We start from the raw sequence: 21,485 nt of genomic DNA on the forward strand, positions 1-21,485 counted from the left end.
TCACATCTGCCTGTTTTACTGATACCCTTCCAAAAGGCTGAGTCTTGAAAGGCAATGAATTCCCCAAAAATCCACCTTAAGGACACCTTTGTGCACTGTGGCTTTCAGTGTGTATGGGTACATGTAAGGATGTCTGACACTGCTGGTCCTAGTTTTAAAATTCTGTCAGAAAATGTGTGTGCATTTAGATACCATGATTCAGACATTCTGCCAGCACAGTCAGTTTGTCTTCACTGCATTCACTGCAGCAATGTTTATAAAAGTAGCTAAGTACTGCTTGGTGAGATCCAAGCCCTGTACAGTCTTACATTCACAAATGTTAACTATATCATTTGAAATCATTGCATGATAATATTCATATCTTGAGAACAGTTCTTCATATTTGGGGTATTTCAGCATTTTTCCTCTTTTTTTATACAGTCTTCTCATAAATTTGTCTTCATCTTACAACCTCCTATTTTGTGCCAGTTCTTCTAGAGGTTATTTTTAAATGCCAGTGTTGTCTTGAGTTAAGTATTCTAGTGTTATATGGGGTTATTAAGAAGTATTTTGTATTCTGGACATCCTGCTCTTCCTGCAGGTACCAATTTAAAACTACCAAGGGAGGGACTATAAAAACAATTAGGAATTAATTTCAATGCCAATAGTTTAGGTGTGAATATTACATTTTTCTCTCAAAGTGCAGCAGTCTAGCTGCTTGTCTTATTTTGAAAAACATGTTTTTATTAGTTGTCTATATTGCAGATTAAAGGCAATATATTTGTGATTGACTTCATACCTGAAGATGCTCATTTTCAAACTAGGGTTGTTTCTTTCTAACCTATAATGCTGGGTCATATATTTCTCTGCTAACTCTTTCACTTCTTCCATATAATCAGATCCTGGGGTCTGGTCTGTCTTTGTTTGGCACAGCTCAGTAAAGAAATGGAGTGGTTCTCTGTCTTTAGCGTATATTAAATTCTCTGGGCCCAGGAGGATTTCCATGGCAGCTGGAATTCAGCTAATGAGAGAAAGTAATTTTTGCCACTTCCTGTTCTGTGCTCCCCCTGCAGCTGATGCAGACTTATCTTGGTCTGGATTACGTAAACTGTATTACACCAAAAAACTCCAGCAACTGAGTGATCCCACATTAGGCTGTTTTGCATTTGATCCCAGTTCAAAATAATTCCTGTGTTTGGTAATTTATTAGAAACAATGAAAGTAGATAAGAAGTAGTTAAAAAATCAGTGAGCAAAAGTTTCAGATTCTGAAACAGTGATACATTTTTGGTATCAAGATTTTTGTCTTTGCCTTGTCACAGCTTAAAACCTTCAAAATGGCACACTGTGTTGATAAGCACTGAACTAAGCCTCTTCCCACTAAATTTAGATGAACATTTTAAAAAATAGTTGATGTGCTGACAAAGAGTACTCAACACCTAATTTACTATGTCTTTATAAAAAATGTGTGATATTTTTACATAATGTAAAATTTGTAACTGATATTACAGAGGTGAGGTTTTCTGCACAGTTATAGGAACTCTCAAAGCTTTTTCGACTACATACACTGGCTCACGACACATTCTAACATTATATCTTTGTCTTAAGTAGCAAAAGGAGCAAGGATTTTTAGTTAGAGCCCAAGAGCCTGAGCTCTCACAAGTGCCTGCTGACTACTTTTGCCAAGTCAAGAGCAGAGCAGCATGAACCACGCTGAAGGTCTTCCTGATCAATGCTGCCAATAATGGAAGCCCAGCTAAAGTTATCCTTTAGTGAAAGGGGGCAACATAATGCTCGAGACGTGAGGCTGGATGGAGGGCTTGTGTGTCTGCCCTTTGTGTCTGGGAGTGTTTGGTGTGTGATAAGGACTGTGGCAGGCATCCACAGTGAGCAGCAAGGTCAGAGCTACTTTGGCATTTGTGTGTCACTCATAACTCCAAGGGGTTTGATAAGAGGGATATGTGACCATTACTGCTGATAACCAGTGTTCACATAATGTAAAACTGCCAATGGCTTGGTGTGCTTGTAGCCATTTAACTGTTAACTTGGATTAATTAAATAATAATCCTTTAAAACTATTGCAGTCCCTACCATGACTTTGGTCTGGCTTATACAGTTTTTTGCTCCCAGTGATGTCTGAACTTGCACCTGGCATTAGCTCCTCTGGCTGCTCTTACCTTCACTGGTCCCACTTAACAGACTGTAAAAGTTTTCTCTGTCAGGGACAGAATCTCCTTTCACTTCCCCAAACACCACAGGGCTTTCTCATGCACACACATACACTTGGGTTATAGATAGGAAATCTGATTTTCAGAGGAAGGTGTAAAAACCAGCACCTGTCTTCTTGCATCCCAGACAGCAATTCCTTTTCCTCATATCCAGCTGTTTATCTGCGTCTTTGGATGCTGACTACCCTCAAACCACCTCAGATATAGATCCTCTCTTTTCCTCTTGTGCCACTCAGAATACTCTGGGAAGTGAAGTGCAGGACCCTGTTTTCTGAATCCACTGTGTGTAATAATACCAATGCACCCCCTGCAACTGGTGCAGACTCATCTTGCTCTGGACTACAAAAACTGTACTACACCAAAAAACTCCAGCAACTGAGTGTGGGTACGTTACAAAGTACATTTCTCAAAGGTGGAAAGTGAATGGCATAAATAGAATAGGAGCTCTGTGACTCTGGATTAAAAAAAAATAATCCACACCCCACCCTGAACATAGGTCATTGATTTTAAAGGTTTCATTTTTTTTTTGCTAATACTGGAAATCAATTTTCATCTTATACAATCCACTTATTTTTGATGCCAGACTCTGCTGGGTTTTCAGTAAAATGCAGTACCCACCCAGTTCTGTAGGTTGTGCATGTTGTATGAGAAAAGGTATCTGCATTTCCAGAAAAGTTACACAATTGTTTTATCTTTATAACATTTGAGTTCTTACAGAAACTTTTGCTCTGTTCCCACATGAAACTCTGAAACTGTCCTAATAATCCCCTTCTTAAAACCCTGAAATCACATATAGGGGGTTTGTGTGAATCCTTTATAATCCTTACTAATTTTGTAAGTTTTGAACTTTTTATTACATCCTCTTCACCGGGGTAGTTTACCCCTAATGTTCTAATTATTTTGAAAAAGTAAATTTATATTTCCTTTCAATGCATCCTGGAGAGGATTCTCCCAGATTTAAAGTAGAAAAAATATATATATAATAAATATTTTAATATATAAATATATATAATATTTATATATAAATATATATAATATTTTTTATACACACACACACACACATATATATATATATATATATATATATATATATATATATGTACTCATTTTAAGTGACAGGTGTCCCCGAGCTATGCTTGGGGAACAGAGGACAAGCATTCCTGTTAAGTGCTCTTAATGCACCTCCCTCTCTGCATTGCAGCTGCTTCAAGCTGTTGTGCAAGTGGGCAGCATTAGATCATCACTGGGGCATCACTCACTTGTCTCCACATTGGCTACAGAAAGTGGTTTGTCTTACCCTTATGCAGCTGTTATATTGAACCCTGGAGATGGTTGGTGCTGTACATTAAAACATAAAATTGGATCCTTCCTTCTGAGGACACAGACCAGGCAAGAATAAAGTTGGACCTGGATAAATTCCAGTGGTGGTTTCAGTCAAGTTTTCTCTTCATCCCTGCCATGCTTCTGGTCTAGACAGTGCCAATATTATGCAAGTTCCTTTAGGCCCTTTATTTGTTGCAGAGGCAAGAAAAATTATCATTGTCTTTAAATGGAAAAACAAATAAGTACATATTTCAGTATTTTCTTTCTTTCCCTGTGACATACCCACTGCTGGAGCTTATCATAAGTTAAAAGGAAATCTATTTTTGGGAGCTTTTAATTAAAATCCTGGAAACATATCATTGTAAATTTTTTTCTGTAACTCAATTCAGTAAGATTACTCGAACTGCTAAGGGTTTTTATGGATAGTGGCTAATTTTTTCATTGGTAGATAAAGCCTACCATGAAGCAAATTCACGATATTGGGGCATTACTTCAAGCATCAGATTTGCCTGATTGTTCCCTAAGATCAAAAGACTGATTTCCATTAAGAGCGGAACAGAATGACTAACAGGCTTCTGAGCTGATACTAAGTTAGAAAAATTAGAAGCCTCCACTTTGGAGAAGATTGGCTGGTATCAGTTTGCAGGCTTGCACTTCTCTGGTGTTTTTTTTTTTTTTTTTTTTTTTTTTTTTTTTTTTTTTGTTGTTGTTGTTGTTTGTGGGTTTTTTGTTTGTTTTTTGGTTTGTTGTTGTTGCTTACTTGGGTTTTTTGTTTGTTTGTTTGTTTTTGTGGGCTTTTTTAACTCCAGAAATTTGGAACTAAATTTTCTTCAAGGTCCCTTCCAATCCAAACAAATCTATAATTCTATGAAAGGTGTAACCCAAACAGCAATGGCACTTCAGAGTTGAGATGTTTGATTTTGTCTTTTTTTGTTGATTTTAATGAAAGCCACCGAGGGGCAGCAGATAGCAGCTGATCTCGTTAAAAAACTAAACAAAACAAAACATATTATTTTTCTTTCTTTGAAGTTGCATTTCGAGTCCACTGTTATCGTGCATGAAAAACTCAGCTTCAGGAATGAGGAAGCCACCCTCCCTAAAGAAGGGAAAGCAGACAATGAATTGAGGCTAGGGATGATTAAACATTTGCCACCGAAACAAATAAAACTCTGCAACAAAACAGTTCCATAGCCTACGGACCCACACATATATTTTTGTTCCTTCCAACAGACAGGCACTTGCCCTTAATGTAAATGGCAAACGGAATTTTACTTCCTGCTCTTGTCATTATGTTATTCTCCCTTTAATCTGACACGAGGAAATCGGTGCTTCTGGAGACGGGATATCGCCACTTTACCGGGCGGCTGTCGAGCGTTCCTGCATCACTCTGATGCTGCAGTAATTTCAGCTGGGCATTTACATATCCTTGCCTGGGAGTCTGCTAAGCTTCGAGCAGAGCCGGAGCAGTTACATGAGAATGGGAATAATCTCTTACACCGCAAATTGACTTCCCTCTTTGTAGCCCTAGACACTGTTTCCAGCTGCTTTCAGTCTTTTAAATCCTTGAAAGCTTTCCTAATCCGCGTGTAGGCAGCAGCCTTTATGTGCTCTGCCGCCCTCCCCTTCCCCGTGATTGGCGAGGCCATTCCACAGCCAACTGCTCCATCCCTGGGCTGGGTTTGAAATCAGAGCCGGCAGGACAGTTGCCTCCCCGCCGCCGACTTTTCATAGGCTGGGCAAAGAAGGTTGGGAAACTTGACATTGTCTTAGGGCTCCCCCCTAGCCAAGAATAAAAAGAGGGGGGGAAATAATAGGCAGGAAAGAGGAGGGAGGGAAACTTGCTTACGGTGGGAAACTTGTGGATGGATTTGTGCCCTGCCGACAGCAGCGCGGAGTGAGCAGCCCCTGGCCGGCTGGATGGATGATGGGAATCTCACCATGAGGCAGGTAAGGAGCCACTCACTGCCCGCCGGCTCCGGCCACCGCCGCTCCCAACCCCTGCCGATCTCCGCTGCTTTCCCCCCACTCTTTATTTTCTTCTTATAATTGTAAGTTTCCGTGTGGGGAGAAAAAAAAAAAATTCTTTCCCCCCACCTCCCTGGGGGAGGCATCCCTGCCTCCCCGATTCCCCCGGTAGGCAGGGAAGGGATGCCAGGCAAGCCATGGTGCGTTTTGGACTGGCGGGGAGCATGGAAGCGGTTTGCGAGCTATGTAAATCAATTCCAGTTTGCCATGGTCTAAGGGCATTGTGTAGGCTGTCTCGCAGCCTGTTTGTGACATGCGAAAGAGCTTGCTGTGTTATAAGCCTAAATATGCCAATAATTCAGCCCAAGGATAATTTATTAAACAGCTCTGCGTGAGTTCCTTGCCTGCCAGTGCTTTAATCTTCTGATTGTTTTAAAACGTAGTAGTTTCAAGCTGTCATGCAGCTTCACAAAAGTACTTTGAGATGGGTTTTCTAGGGATTTTTTTCCTAAGATTATTCAAATTAGGGGTTTTTTAAAGACTTCCATTCACCTGAGAAGACAAAAGGATCTTTTATTTTCATTCCCACAGTTATAAAGCACAGTGGCAAAAGGTTTTTTATTCTTGTTTTTCATAGTTTTACAGCAACAATGTACACTTAGAAGAGCCTTGTGGGAGGAAGAACAACTGGCTGTATCATTCAAAGATCTGTCCCAGTTTAAAAAGCCAGTCCACTTCCTAAACTTGCTCATAATATGTTATTTATTGGGTAGGCAATATGTAAATAAGAGGTAATAGAAGTTATCTAGGTTTTCTGTGTGGGTGTCATTCATTCAGTTCTCAGGGGGACTTTTATAGTACATGTCCAGGAAATGCATGTGTGAGGATTTTGCACCTGTAGTGCAAATGGAACATTTGTTTTACACTCGCTTTCTGAAACCATGGTGGGAAATCCCACCTTCCTTGCCAGTTTTCTCTAAGTTATAGGAGGTGAGGAAGGGTGAAGAAAAACGCAGGTGATAGAAGAAGAAAGGTATTTCTTGTTCCCACTAGCAAAATCACCACTCTTTAAAGAGAGAGAAATTCTTGTCCTTGCAAAGCACAATGAAGGGCATTTTATATACCCAGGCTGGTCAGCTGGATGCACGTAGTCATCAAAAATCATTATCACCACAAGAGGGTACTTTGGCACAGGGGGTTACCAACGAGGAGTGCAAAAGAAGCAGAAATGTTACAGGACGGTAATAACAAAGTGTAAAATGCTCTGTGGAACGTGCACTTTACTCTCCTGAAATATTTCCACCTAAAGAACAGGCTTCAGGAATAATGAAGATTCATAAGCGGTGGGTTAAAAGAGCAAGGCAAATGAGCCTAACCGAGAATGGGGGCGGAGGGGGAAGGCTAAGGCACACACGTACCCTGCAGAGGAGGAGGAGGGATGGGGGGGACATTCCATCCCGAGGAAGGAGCAGGCACAGGCGGGTTCTCGCCAGGCCCGGCCCGTCCGGGGCTGCGCGCTCCCGCCGCGCTCCTCGGGGGCGCGCCCGCCGGGCAGGGTCTGTTCCGCACCTGCCCCGAGCGCCGCTCCTCTCTCCGTGCCAAAGGAACACTTTGGGGCTATTCCTCTGCCTTCGCTTGCCTTGCTGTGCGCAAATATCTTCACTTTGGCCGGGAAATTCTGTGGGCACTGCTGGAGCCCGAGGGACACAGCGCAGGGAGCTGGATGTCAGGGTGGTGCTGAGCTACTGTGTGCATCAGCCCCTGTCAGCAGAACTCCCGTTTCAGTGGGAAATGAAGGTTGTGATGGGCCATGAAGTAGCTGTATAAAACGTTTAGGAAATCCATTACAGCAGACACTTAGAAACTGGAGTCATGTGAAGCTGGAGCCCTCATTCCCGTTTCTGATTGGAAATTGTTAAGGGAAAGTTATATGCAGAGGGTGACTTTTCCATGGCCCTCCTATTCAGAGCAACAGAGAGCTCTTTTTTACCTTCTCTTCCACCTTATAATCATCTCTTCCTACCTGTCCTGTTGCTCTCTCTGCCCTTCCTTGGTAATCCTTTCCTCATCCTTACCCCAGCTGGGAGGGAGTGGGTTAACTCCTTCCTTTTCACAGGCTTTGGGAGTGAGTGTGCTCCCACTTTGAGAGGCTCTTGGTAGGAGCTGTAGCTCAATTTGGTGTTGCAGAGTCAACCATCAAGGACATAGGCACATGGCAATGTACTGCAGGTGTTGGAATGAAACCATGCGCTATGCTGATGACTGATCTGACCCAAGGGCAACCCACAGCTACAGAGCAATAGCACATAGAAAGAAAAATGCACTAATTTCCCCAATTGAAGTGGAGGAATTACTGTCGAAATGTAATATGCAGCCTGTTGATAAGATTCAACCTACTTTACTACTGTGCCAGTCCAATAGTCTCCAGCAGGTCACAGGGGTTGGTGTAAATACTGACCTGACACTGGTAAATGAGAGAGTGTAAAGAAGCAGTCACTTGTAGCTGATCATTGAAAACCTCAGCAAGAGCTGTCTTCTTGCTGTCTCATACAATAACCTCAAACCCACCTTATTTGTTGGACAAATAAGGTCCGACAACCAAAAAAGGAGCATTTCTATCCCATTTCTATCCCATCTGGGAAACTATGCTGATCACAATGTATCAGTAAAAGTTTAAACATCCACAGGAAATACACCCTTTTGTGTGTGCTGTAAGACTAACGTTAGGAAGCAGAAGTGCAATTGTATCTTACATAGTTCTTTTTTTTTTTTTTTGCAACTAACAGAGAAGAAAAAAGCTTTTGCAAGTAAATTTTTTTTTTTTTTTTTTTTTTTTGCTTTGCAGAGTACTGAGTTCAGTTTGTTATTTTTGCAAGTGATGGAAACTCCTAAAGGGGTGCTTAGCATTCATGAAGGTGGAGGTTTTTGAGGCTGGACACAGTTATGAGGCTGGATTCCCTGTGTTTGCCACAGAACTGGAGAGGGCACTGTGGGCTCTATTTTGTTTCCTAAGCCTACTTCACAGAAAATCAAATGTTTGATCAATTTTAATACTTTATTTTCATTCCCTTTCAACCACAATATATCCCTGAAGTACAGCTCGCAGGAGTGTCATTGACAAAAAATGCAGCTCCTTATTTTGGCCTCTTCCTATTGAAGTACCATTGACTTTGATCGAGGCAATCTTGAGCCTTGAGCCCTTTGTTACATAAAGAGGTTCAACTAAACAACTCTTAACTTACAGGCCACCTAAAAATGAAAAATTGTATTTCTAAGATACATAAAACCATTACAATTACTTATCGTGTCTGCGGTCATATGGCTTTTAGTGTGCATGTAATTCACCAAGTGAACAAAGGCTGTATACAATTTCTGTGCAAAACATATGCAAAATTCAAAATCACCCCCTTTCCTTTCAGCTGTTTAAGTTTTTAGCATGTGTTTCTTATTTCCTATTTTCTTTTGCATGCCTTTTAAAATTCCTAATGCGTTCTTCTGTAGAAAAGTTGTATTTTTATCCTGAAGTTCTGTAATCCTTTGCCTTCTCTTATAGAGTTCATCCTGGGATGTTTTGTTGTTTGTTTGGCCTGCAAGGGAAGAAAGACCATCTTAAAGAATGCTGCCCTTTATTTTGTGTGTGTACCATGCAGAATAAAGAAAACAGGTGTACAGAGTCTGCAGGCTGGGAGTGTATCAGTTAATTAGTGGCTGGACTTTGCTGGGTAGGAAGCCTGGTGAGGAGGTTTTTTTTTGTGTGTGTGTTGTCTGCTCCCTTTGATCACTTGTGTGGTAAATAGACATGCAGAGTAGCTATAGCAACATGTGCTGTAGGTTGGTGGGAACAGAGGGGATGGGGTCCCCTGACAAAGGGTAGTTTATTAGAGTGGTTGGTTCTGATTAGAAAAAGGTGGCACCAATCAGGGCATTTGAAAACATCAGCTGTGCAAAACGCAAATGAATGTTATCAGTTTCAAAGCAATGCTTGTTTCTGTAGCTCTGCAAGAGTAGATCGTGTGGAAGATTGGTGAGGAAGGGGGAGGGATAATAAAAAGCAGAGCATAACCCATTTACACTTTTGAATGTAAAAATATTCATGCTGGATGTGCTTTTTCTTGTGGTGCTGCACTGTCTATGCAGTTTGCAAAAGAAGCATTTGCAGGAGCCAGATTCCCATAGATGATGATACAAATAGTTGTGTTTTTAAAATATGGCTTCAGGAGGCACTGATGATAGTGTGATGTTAAGTCGTGCATCTGATCCATTACCTTTTGCTGATTTGTAAGAGTTTTGTGTGCAATTTGTGATCCCAAGATCCTGTTCCTATTTCAGCAGCCTACCTGTAGAGGTCAGACTTGAAGCTTTCAAAACCTTCCCATGATAGAATTTCAACCTAAAGTTGTAAATATACATATCCATAGCCACTTTCCTCATTAACTTTATGTGGAATACTTTTAAAATAATGTTGGTTTTTCAGTGTCAGGTTATTAAGTAACGCCACGTTCTGCATTGATGGAAGCCTGAAATACATCAAAATTCAGCTTCATTTCACGTCTTGAACAGAGCCCAACCTCTAAAGCTTTTATTAGTGCCTGAATTATTTAGATGTGTATCTCTGTCTCCATGATCCCCACCAGGCCTCCTACCTTTGATGAGGTCTGTCTCCAGCTCCCTCCCTCTGGCTGCCCAGCCCTCTGCTGCGCTGGCTGCCGGCTTCCCAACGCTGCCTGGTCTCAGGGCTTCCCCCCTGGCAAGGGACAGGGAAGCAGGCAGTGCCACAGAGGGGCTCAACAGCTTCTGAGCACTGCAAAAAAGTTGTCAGACCTCAGAGTCCCTCCACAGAGTAGCACGAGAGGTAAGGGGTCTGCTGGAGCCTGGGCTCAAGGAAAATGAAATGCTGGGAACAAGGAGCTCGCGGTGGTGAATGCTCAGGGAATCTGCTGAGGCTCAAAAAATGCTTCAGCATTTGGAGAAACCGTTTAATTTGTCTGTGGGTGAAGACTGAGTGGAGGGAAAGGAGCAGACAAGTATTCACACACAGTTGTATTAATTGCCTTTTGGATGTGTGCTGGAGTTTTGTTTGAAGTGAATTTCAGACTTCATAGGGTATTTCATTCTTTAGCCTGTTTCTGGTTCAAAGTCTTTATTACAGTCGTGCAGCTTAGAGCTTGTAATGCTTTAGCAAGCTGTAAGGAATTAGTGCATATCCCTGAGATCCCTGGCTTGCCGTGCAGAATCCAGCCTGTCTGAAAGTTGGGAAAAGCGCTAAAGGGTGGGAAGCTGATTTTGATCTCTTTTCTAAACAGTAAAAATAGGTCTTAATTCTTTAAAATTCTTTCCCATTTGCTGTCATGTCATGTTTTTTTATCATTAGTATTTATATCTTCCCGGGGGATGTGGGAGGAGAAAAAAAGCTGGCAAAGAAGCAATGTTTGTTTGGCCCAAAAAGTTTTATCAACTTTGTTGATTGAATAAGTGTTGAGATAACTGGGTGCAAGAACAATTTTAAGATAGTAAAACAAATAAAAGAAATTCCAGGCTTTTATTCCTGTAAAAGGAATAAAAGGACAGTAAATGAGGAGATCCATGGGGCTGATAGGATTTTTTTATTGTAGTGTGATAGTCTTTAAGGAAAATATTTATGGAGAAACATTTTATGGCTCCAGAAAGAAGCTGGTGACAGGTTATGACAGTCGCTGCACATTTTGGGTCAGGAAGGCAAACATATTTCTCATGCCTTTGGTGACAGCAACATCTTCCCATCACTCCTCACCCAGGCTGTCCTGTGCACCTGTGCGGTGCCCAGGACTAATGGCATTGACCCTTCTCTTTGGGTCTGCAGGCATTTAATTACTGAACAGCTGGAGCTTAGAGAGATCCCCCCTCCCCACGCACACACACACCAGAGTGATAGGGCAGACTCATTTGTGGTTCTGGCAAGCTGATGCACTTTGCAGACTCAGGTGAAGCGACAGCTTGCTTAGATGAGACCCTCCCTCCCCCTCCACACCATCTCTGGGATCTCCCTTTTTTTCTTTACCTTTATTTGAGGTAGTAGCTGAGATTGATGTTTTCTTTCAAAAAATACTGAGAAATAAATATTTTATGGCAAAATTGTTCTCAAAAAAAATCCACTTTTTAGTAGTTATTCCACATGGAAACATGATCCCTTTTGGTTTTTATTTTGTTTTGATTTAGGGTTTCGGGGTTTTGTTTGGGGTAGGATTTCTTTTTTTAAATTTGGCTTGTTTTATCTATTATCTTGGGGAATTCTCTTCCTGAGAGGTAATTGGAGACATGAAAAAAAAAAAAAGGAAGAAGAAACACTTTTTCATAATTTACATTTAGAATTGGAGTTGTCAAATCTAGCCACTCCATCATAAAAACAGCCAGCATCCCAGTTTTAAGGATCTCTTCATCACCAAGCAAGCTTCAAAAGTTTTGGAAGGGGTTTTGGATTTATCATTGGATTGTACCTAATATTACACCCTTACTGCAAAATCTGTATGATGTATTTCACATGGAAGATGTACACTCTATTGACACCTTCTCCTTTGTGGACCACCAAGATGTGCCTCTGCTTTTTTCCTCCTTTGGAACAAGCTCCAGCTCCCTGGGCAGTGAGGTCTCAAGCCCTCAGCCCGGTCTCTGGTTCCACCTCAGCTCTGGATGCAGGGATACAGGCAGATCTCTCTCTTACTCCTTGTGCTTCTGTTCTTGTTGGAATTACGAGAGACTGTAGGCAGAAGCCTACACAACTCTGTAAATAATCTCACTGAAAAATACGTGAGTTGTAAATCTGATGTGCAGAGGAACAATAAAATAGGGGAAGGGAAGGCTGGCCTGGGCAAGGAAAAGGATTGTTCCTTTCAGGGCAGTGCATGTGGTTAAAGCTCTTGGTCAGGGACTTCTTGTCAAGCACAGACCAGGTTTGACCATGCAATACTCTTTGCTTGTGCCTTGTACCAAATGCCATCGATACCAGCATGCATTTCCTCACTGAGAGATGCCAGCTATGTGAGCCTTGTTTTGAACAACTTAGGAAGCCTAGGTTTTAACCATACAGGTCAAAATTGAAAGCACCTATTGAAACAGGTAGATGATTAATGACTTCATTTCTAACTGGGAAACCTCAGAATTATAGTTTAGACAGAGCTTCTACACTGGGATTTAAGCAGTTCAAAAGTGCATTGTATTGTTTTGGTCTAATTAACACAACATGGTGATAAGACATTAAAGCAGAGTGACAACACTATACATTGATAATAGGGGACATTAATGCCTGGAGACACAGTCTACATTGTAAAAATCTGAAAAAAAGGGCTTATTATGTTAGATAGGTCAATGTGATTTGACCTAGTTTTGCTTTGCTGCTTGGAAATTATGTCAGTATTTGTTATGTCATCTCCTTGGATGAGCAATTTAACATCCTTTTTGCATTGCAGCGTTGTCCTAATATTTTATATATTTACTTGCTCTCTAAAAGGATCCTTCAGGCTAATTCTAGAGATCTGGGGAAACCTGATACAAAACAAAAACCTCCTGAAACCAGCTTCCCTTTCATATATGTCCTCTGTGTAACAAAAAGGAGTAAATTTAGTCACAGCAAAATTATAGCTACAAATGCTGAAAAGCATCTTGTCCCCTTCGTATTTAAAACTCAGTAAAATTCATGAATATAAAATAACTGTGCTAACATATGTAACTATGTACACCTTTTCCACAGAGGTTTTTAATTGCTAAGACCCTGCATTTTTAACTTTACCCAGATGCTTATGTAAAATAGAGTGGCATAAAGGAACCACTCCATATTCTTCCCTGAAGATAAGGTCTCATTCCAAGTCCTCACTATTTCTCTTGGGAAAAATGAGGTGTTTTTTTAGTCTTCATCAAAATCACAAGCCCTTTCCTTCATATTTATATTCATGTTGTTTTTTCCCTCTGCTGCCATCTGGACTTGTAAGACATTTGCCAGGGCTCAAGTTGTGGTACATCAGGGAGCAACCAGGGAATTAGATGTTACAGTTCTTTACTCTAATGGAAAAATTTTGCTGTTACAGTATTTTGGTAAATGTTAGCAAAGGAAAGCTCTTTCTGTTCCTTAGCTTTACCTACCTTCTCACAGCTATGCCTCTTACTGTGTTGAACAAATGTTGGGTAGGGCAAGGTTGCCCCTTTTGCTTCTTAACATTTCTTGGTCCAAAATGGGTAGCTCTGAAGCCTTATTTTGCCTATGCTGAAGTCAGTGTTATTGGGGATGTCAGGCAGATCTCCCAATTTTTTTTACAATTTTTAAAAAATTCCTATTTTCTTGAATAACAATAAATTTATTCTTGAGTTTCAGCATGAGCTTTTTTCTTTCAGTGTCAAAATGAGCTAAGTTAAACCTGTACAAGTTCTTCACCATTTCTGCACAAATATATCTAATCTTGAAAAGGTCCCTCTTACTCAGAATTCTCAGCTCAAGTAAAATTAAAAATTGTAATAGCTATCTGAATTCTTTGAGCATACTTCAGATGCAAATGCTCTTACATCCCTTGTTAACCAGCTTAATTGGAACAAAAGCTCAATATGAATGTGTGTTCAGAGGTGCCTCTTCTTTGCTATAACATTTGCTCTTGATCCCTAATTAAGCCTTATTACTGAAGGTTAAAAAATCCTCCTGCATTTAACTCTCCTTGAATGTCTTGACTGCAAAAGAAATTGTCAGCGTAGGAGTCTGCTCTTGCCTCTCATGTGCCTCCTTCTTTTAAGTGGAACTAAAGTGTAAACTGCTTATGAAGGATTAGCAATGACTGGAAATATATATCACATATGTCCAGAGTAGCAAAAGCCTCATGCATGAGGTAGATGATGGTTGTGGGCTGACAAGACGATTCACATAGCTAGAAAGACTGCAGGGATTCGTGTAAAGTTCTCACTGTACTCTGGAGATTCTGGCCCAACCTTCTCTTCAGCACAGGTTGCTACAGCAATTTCCTCAAACAATATTGAGAATTTCCACCGCATGAGAGTCCACTGCACTCCTGGCAGCCTCTTCCAATCTTCTTTTTTCTTTTTTTCCCCTTCAATCAAGACAGATTTCTCTTGCAGCACTTTATGCCCATTGCATTTCTTCTGTCACCAGGCATCCTTGTCTGGAGAGTAGCTGTTTCCTCTAGAACTAACTTGATAGTTATTCAAGAAGTGTGATTAGATCTTCTTTGAACCTTCTGTTCTCTAGTCAGAGTAAACCTGTTTCCTTTAACCTTCCTTCATATGTCAAGTGCTACAGCACCCCAATAATCCCAGTGGCCTCAGCTGGGCCCTTCTCAAGTTCTGCAGCTGAGGGTCCACAAGTGGTCACAGTATTCCAGTGTGACCTTGTAAGTGGAGTGAAATAGCCACATCTCTTGGGTTGCTGACTGCGCTCTTTCTGGAGCAGCCCAGGAGGCTGCTGCCCCCCTTCCCTGCCAGGACACACTGCTGGCTCCACTGCCTCCCACTGCCGCCAGGTCCCTTTCAGCAGAGCTGTTGCTCCAGCCCATCAGTCCCCAGCTTATGCTGCTGCTTGGGATTCCTTCTTTCCAAGTACAGAACATTACATTTATCTTTGTTTAAGCTCACATTATGCCTTAGTTGATAAAGTTGCTCTACAGTCTCCAAGAGGGACTTCCTGGCCAACCTAACAAAACAAAAACAAGCCCCAAAATTTTCCCTGTTTAAGTTAATGTTATTGCATGATTACTCACAAAGGACTTTAGTTATTTCTCAAGCCTCATCTGTCTTTCTGGACCAGAAGTTCTGGAGTATTAGATCATGGATTTTGTCTAATTTGTCTATTTCCATGCTGTTTTCTATTGTGCATTTCTATGATTTTATACCTCTAAAAATTGTAGAAGAGTTAGCTTTAGGAAGACAGATTGTGTCATTTTGGTCTTGAAAATCTGGAAACTGTTACTGGAGAAAACAGGTTTATAGAGAAATGCACTTTATTTCCCCATTTATCTTGAGCTGATGATGCAGGTATGCACCAAAAGAGACTAATAACCAATGGTGCTGATTTTTTGCCTAATGTTCCCTTGAGTTTTCAGACTAATTCTAGTACACTTTTAGTCCAGTGATTTTTTATTTGTTTAGCTCTTTGTATTGAGCCTTGCTGCCCCCCTCCCTGACACTGCTCTAGGTTTTCTGTTACTGCCTCCTCACTGCTCTGTCCCCATTTTTTTGGTCTCCTGCTCCTTCCCCAGATATCTGAACAGCACTGTACCTCTCAGAACTGTAAGGTAAGTGCAGGGGATAGAGAAAGGAAATGTTGTCTCAATCCCTCCCCTTTTTCAAATGTGCATTTACCTTCATCAGTGAGGTATAACTCCTGGACCTATCAGTGTGAGGCTGGAAGCTTGATCATGACAAAGGGGAAGAAAACTTATTTTTCCCCTCTTTTCCTGTCCTTCTAACACTGAACTGGATTTGCAAATTTTTCTTGAAAAATCCTAAGATAGAAAATCTGTTCTAGCCTTTCTGAACATCTTTTGGCAGATGTTTGTGCCTTTGGTTGGTGCTATGCCAAGGAACGTCTGTGTGTTTGCTTTTTTGGGGTACTTGGGGTAAAGGAAGGGGAAGAGCAAGGAAAGGAAAGAAAAGGGAAGCTCTGGCTGTTTGTGTTATTCCTACATAATAGCAGGGGAAGCAGCTCTACTTTTCTTGACAGAAGTACATTTTAAAATATCGGGATGCATTCCTAAGACTAGACTAGGTTACTTAGAAAATAAAGTACGTGGGAGAGGCATAGAGGGAAAACAATTGTGTAGGAGAGGAGACCAGGAGGAAGTCTGCAGAGAAGGAAAAGATTAACCATCTGTCTTCCAACTGTATTAGGAAAGCAGAGGAAGCAGGCTTTATCTAGAAATTGAGAATGAACCTTGTTTGAAAATCTTGAGGATGAAAATAGGATTTTTCAGTGGTACAAAGTCAGAACTTGCCTTGGTAAGCACCAATGAAAGAGAGGAATAGTACAGAAACTTCAAGAACTTGGAGACAAAGGGAAGGAAGGTAGAAGACAGAAAGGTAAAGAGGGTAAAGAAGACCTCTGAAGGCTTGCAAAGGGGGTTAAACACTTAGGCCAGACTGTATCAATGGAGGTTCTTTCTCTTGAAAGAACCATTCCCAATAGTACTTGTTCTTCACAGTTCCATTGCAGTGTAATGGGATGATCAATGGAGTTTTGTTTTATAAATCCTCTAGAAAACTATTTTCCTAGCAAACTTTTCTTTGCAGTGTCTTTTTCAAAATTGTAAGAGTCTTCTGGGGTGTTGGATATTTTAATGTCTGTAAAAAGCAGCTAAAATAAAAGGCTTAATTTTCTCATCAAGCTGGAAGGCTTCTGACTTTTTCAGCCTTGAGGTCATTATATAGTGTGTGCAAATAAATGGTCTCTACCAGATGGTGAAACCTTGTCCATGAGGGCTAGAGGTACATGTAATCCTTTAAAAAGTCAAATATACCAATAACTTTAGGCATCTTCATTTCTGAAATTTGTTAGCTGGGCTTCTGGGGCAGCGTGGATGTAAAAAATTCTGAGAGTAATTTTTACTATAACATGCTGTTAAAAAAGGGTTTCGTTCCATTTGTAAGAACATTACTCCTGATGAGTTGCTAGATCTTCCACTGCATGAATAAAGAATCACCCTGCAGAAGCGACAATTCCAAAGCTTTTCCCCCACAATTTCATGATTGCAGTTCCTGGGAAAAGCTATTTTTTTGTGATAAAGACATTTGATGTTGTCATTGCAGTAAAACACACCATGAAAGGTATATAACCTAAGTGGTCTGATATGGAGAGATGTGCAGTGCTGTACTTCAGGCCAGGCATAAGTCCAGGCATTATAGCTGTAAGGTCAATTATAATTAACTTTCCTAGCTTTGGACTGTTTAATTTGAAAGTTCTGTGCAAAGACATTCATAGGCGATTTAAAAGATGTGTTAATGTGTTATGTTGTGCAGATCTACACTAAGCAGTGCTGGGATGGCATATGCACTGCAGGAAATGAAACAAGCTTGGGGATTTGCTCATATTTACAACAGACATTTATTTACTTAGTGTGTTCTCTCTTGTGTGGGGTGAAAAGGTTACATATGTCTTCGGGTGATAATGGACAAATTATTTAATTAATAAGGGGTGATTTTGCTCAAAAATCAGAAGGTTAAGAATCTTTGCCCAGTGTGTGGGAAAGAACGATACTCTGAGTGATTAACACCCAGAGGAAATTTCTGAGTTTATTTTGGCTGGTCTATAGTTGATAATTCCCTTGGCTAAAGGAATGCTTGGCTCCATGTCAGTCACCATTTCCAGAGCTTAACTTTGAATAGCAGTTATTTCTCACATATGTTGGACTTGTCAACTCTTGTTTCAGAGACAAGATGCAAATTGGCACATAGGTAAACTATAGTATTTGGGAGTTTTGTTTCTACTTTATTGTTGTTGAAAGAATTCAATTCTTAAAAAAAGGAAATATAGAAAGATTCTTGGTATAAGCCTGTTTGTATGAATTAAGAGACTTTTTGCCCCACCACTTTGTTATGTGGGCAGAATAAATTTGACGATGTAAGGAGAATGGGAAAAACAAATTCCAGTAGCTCAAAAGGGCACAAGGAACATCCACTCTCCAAATCTTAATTATAGAAGTAACGAAATGAGCCATAGTATCTCAGAAAATATTTAAGGGAGATGGTACAAAACATCAAAAGCCATAAAAGCCTCCAGAATAGCTCAGAATGAGGGAGACAAATTGCTAGTGTTCTTGCACTAGCAGAGAAATTTGGGGAAAATTGGGGGAAATTGCAAATGATAATAGGAAGTGGACAATGCTCAAACTAAGAAAAGCTGCTCTGTAAAACAATCTAAATCCCCAAATCGGACCTTAGAAATTTCTGTCTGGCCTCTAGATGTATTATCAGCTTAACTCTGAGCGTGTAAAATGAACTGACCATGTTTTCCAGAGATTCAGAGCATTTTATTTCAGTGGATGAAATAATTCACAGATGTTTTACCATGCCAAAACTTGGCTGTGGTTTAAAGCATCATTTCAAAGGTTTGGTACAAGGTTGTGTTTTTAATATTCTGCAGATTTATCCTTATCTTTTAAATGCAAATGTGCTGGGCCAGGAATCCTTGACTTGGGTCAGTCTGTGGTCTGTTACATTTCCATATGTCCACACTGCAACTGAGGAGTTTATTATTCACCTTGTTTGGGTGCTGACCTCCAGTTCTTCCAATCTAACAATACAGGCTGATCTACTTTCATGTCAGCCACTATATGCTCTTTATTCACCTCGGGGAGAGGACACAGTCCAAATCAATTTATGCTGCTAGTTTTCTAATACCTGTTTATACTTCCCTCCAGAGTGCCCAGAAGTTCAGCAAAGACTTCCTGCATTTAAGTGGAAAGCATCAGGGAGCAGCTTAGGTACAGAAACCTCAGCAATTGCCCCAGCAAAACTTAGGAACAAACACAGGAACTTTGATCTGAAAACTCATATGAAAAAACAGTGGAGTGAAAATTTTAAATTCATGAGTTGAACATGAGTTTATCTACCTTACTTAACTGAATTTTAGGTGTCTGGGTTTAAATATGTAGCTTATTAATTTTATCAAAAAGGCAGGAGATATATAAGAAGGGACCTGCAGAACCATGTCTTTGCCAAAAATACCTTGCATAACTAATCTTTATCATCTGTCCAATCTCTCTTCAAATGATGGATGGATTGACATAAAGAGCTGAAGCCTGCTGGTGCTCTGTTGGATATTCACTTAAATAAGGAAGAAAAGTGGTGAAAGGCTTCAAATAGATTGTGGTAAAAGATATTTTGTAACATAGGTTGATCTAGGCATAATAATACAGAATAATGAAAATAATATTGAGCATTTGCTGTTTTCTGAGAAGTCAGGGTAAATGAAGGGTTACTGTGTTAGTGTTTCAGCAAGGTCAATACAGCATGAGGAAACAGGGTATCGAGAAAAGGCATCTTCAGTAGGTATTTTAAAGAAAATAAGAAAATCTCATGCTAGCCTTAAATCCAATAGTACTCTTAGTTTCCTGCGTTCTCCCCTCATACTTATTTAAAAAGAATAAAATGATAGTGTTTGTTGTTTTTTTTTTTTAAGAGAGGACTGGTATTTACAAAATGAGACGGCAGAAGATTGTGCTGCCTATAAAAGACGTACCTTTTAAAACCAACTTTAACAAAATCCAAGTGTGATATTACAGATTTTAAAGGCATTCATAGGCATTTGCATATAATTAAACATTTGCAAGAAATTCAGTGACTCATTTAATATACATGAGGGAAGGGATACCATCCAAGAGGGAGCTTGACAGGCTTGAGGAGTAGACCAATATGAACCTAATCAAGTCAGGGGGATGCCCAGTGTCAATACAAACTGAGGGATGAATGGATTGAGAGCAAGGCTGAGGACAGGTACTTTGGGATACTGGTGGATGAGAAGCTGGATATGAACTGGCAGTCTGCCCTTGCAGCCCAGGAGGCCAACTGCTTCCTGGGCTGCATCAAAAGCAGGTCCATGGAGGTGATATTGCACCTCTGCTCTGCTCTGGTGAGACCTCACCTGGAGCACTGCATCCAGCTCGGGAGTTCCCAAAACAGGAAAGACATGCACCTGTTGAAGCAGGCCTGGAGGAGGGTCACAAAAATGATCAGAGGAGTGGAGCACCTCTGCTGTGAGGACAGGCTGAGAGAATTGAGATTGTGCAGCCTGGAAAAAGAAGGCTCAGAGAAGACTTTATTGTGGCCTTTCAATAATTAAAGGGGTCCTACAAGACAGCTGAAGAGTGTGTGGTGATAGGACAAGGGGCAACAGTTTTAAATTTAGGAGAGTGCATTTAGATTGGCTGCAAGGAAGAAATTTTTTATGATAAGGGTGGTGAGATACTCAAACAGGTTGTCCAGAGAAGTTTTGGATGTTCCATCATTAGAAGTGCTCAAGGTCAGGCTAGAGGGAACTTTGAGCAATGTCATCTATTGATGTTGGTGGCTGTAGCAGAGGTGTTGGAGTATATGATCTCTGGGTTGCGTTGAAAAGACTTCTATTCTATGATTTTTTTTCCTTTTTGTTTATATAGGTCATGTTTTAAGCAATATTATGAGATTCCTTTTTTAAATGAGGCATTCTAAACTTGATTAAACCATGCATGACTGCATTCCAGGAAGTGTACTGATTTAACTGGAAATTCTCTGGATATGTTGTACTTTTGTCATGGGAGTCTTCTGACAATGGGGATTTCTATGTCTTAGCCCACTTGCTACTAGCTTCTTTTGTAGTCCACGGATATGGGTACTTGAGGAATAAGATTTTTCTTTGCACTAAAACCATAAAAAACTGTAAGATAAAATGATTCCTTAAAATACCTGTTGAGTAGGAAAGGATCCCACAGTTACAAGGATCTTATCATCTATAAGGTAAGATCCTTGTATATTTTAGACACCTCTACTTTATAAGATGAACAGGAATTTAATATTATTTAGAGGAGGCTTTGATTTCCCTGACATCTGTTATAGTCCATTCAAAGATGGCTGTATAAGACATGCAGCAAAACCTTGCTTTATGTTGTTTTTCTGATCTAAAGTCAGGTGAGATGAATTTCAGCCTTTATAGAGAGTGTGACCAACCAAGGTTAGCAGAGTGGTACTGCAGTCTCCTGGCAGCCAGAGATTATTTCTTTACCAGAATTTTAACTGCTCAATGGTATTTCATCACAATGAGCTGAATGAGGGCACAAACTGACAATTTAATTTCAAAAATGTTGATTTCAGAAGCATTTCTCCCATCCAGAATGTAATTATTGTTGAGACCTGTATTACACCTGGAAAAATCCTAATGGGAACCTTACCTGTGGAAGGAATTGTTGCCTGCTTCACACCACACATTTTTATCTTCATAAACCAGGATTGCAGTCATTAGTATCTTCTGTCTTTTCCCACTCATTCCCATTAT

The 21,485-nt window shown here is 40.4% G+C and overlaps 1 protein-coding gene across 3 annotated transcripts in view; it reads left to right on the top strand.

Annotated features, from left to right (window-relative positions):
• The window catches only part of MID1 (midline 1), a 244,596-nt gene that overhangs the window by 93,527 nt on the left and 129,584 nt on the right, over positions 1 to 21,485 (top strand). The window contains exon 1 of one of the 3 annotated variants that reach the window (XM_030946690.1): positions 4,909 to 5,476. The exons of the other annotated variants lie outside the window; for them this stretch is intronic. The gene's annotated coding sequence lies outside the window, so the exon portion shown is untranslated. Of the gene's footprint in view, positions 1 to 4,908; positions 5,477 to 21,485 lie in introns of those variants that run through there. 3 annotated transcript variants of the gene reach the window in all.

The sequence above is a fragment of the Camarhynchus parvulus genome, chromosome 1, assembly GCF_901933205.1.
Source record: "Camarhynchus parvulus chromosome 1, STF_HiC, whole genome shotgun sequence".
Lineage (NCBI taxonomy): Eukaryota > Metazoa > Chordata > Aves > Passeriformes > Thraupidae > Camarhynchus > Camarhynchus parvulus.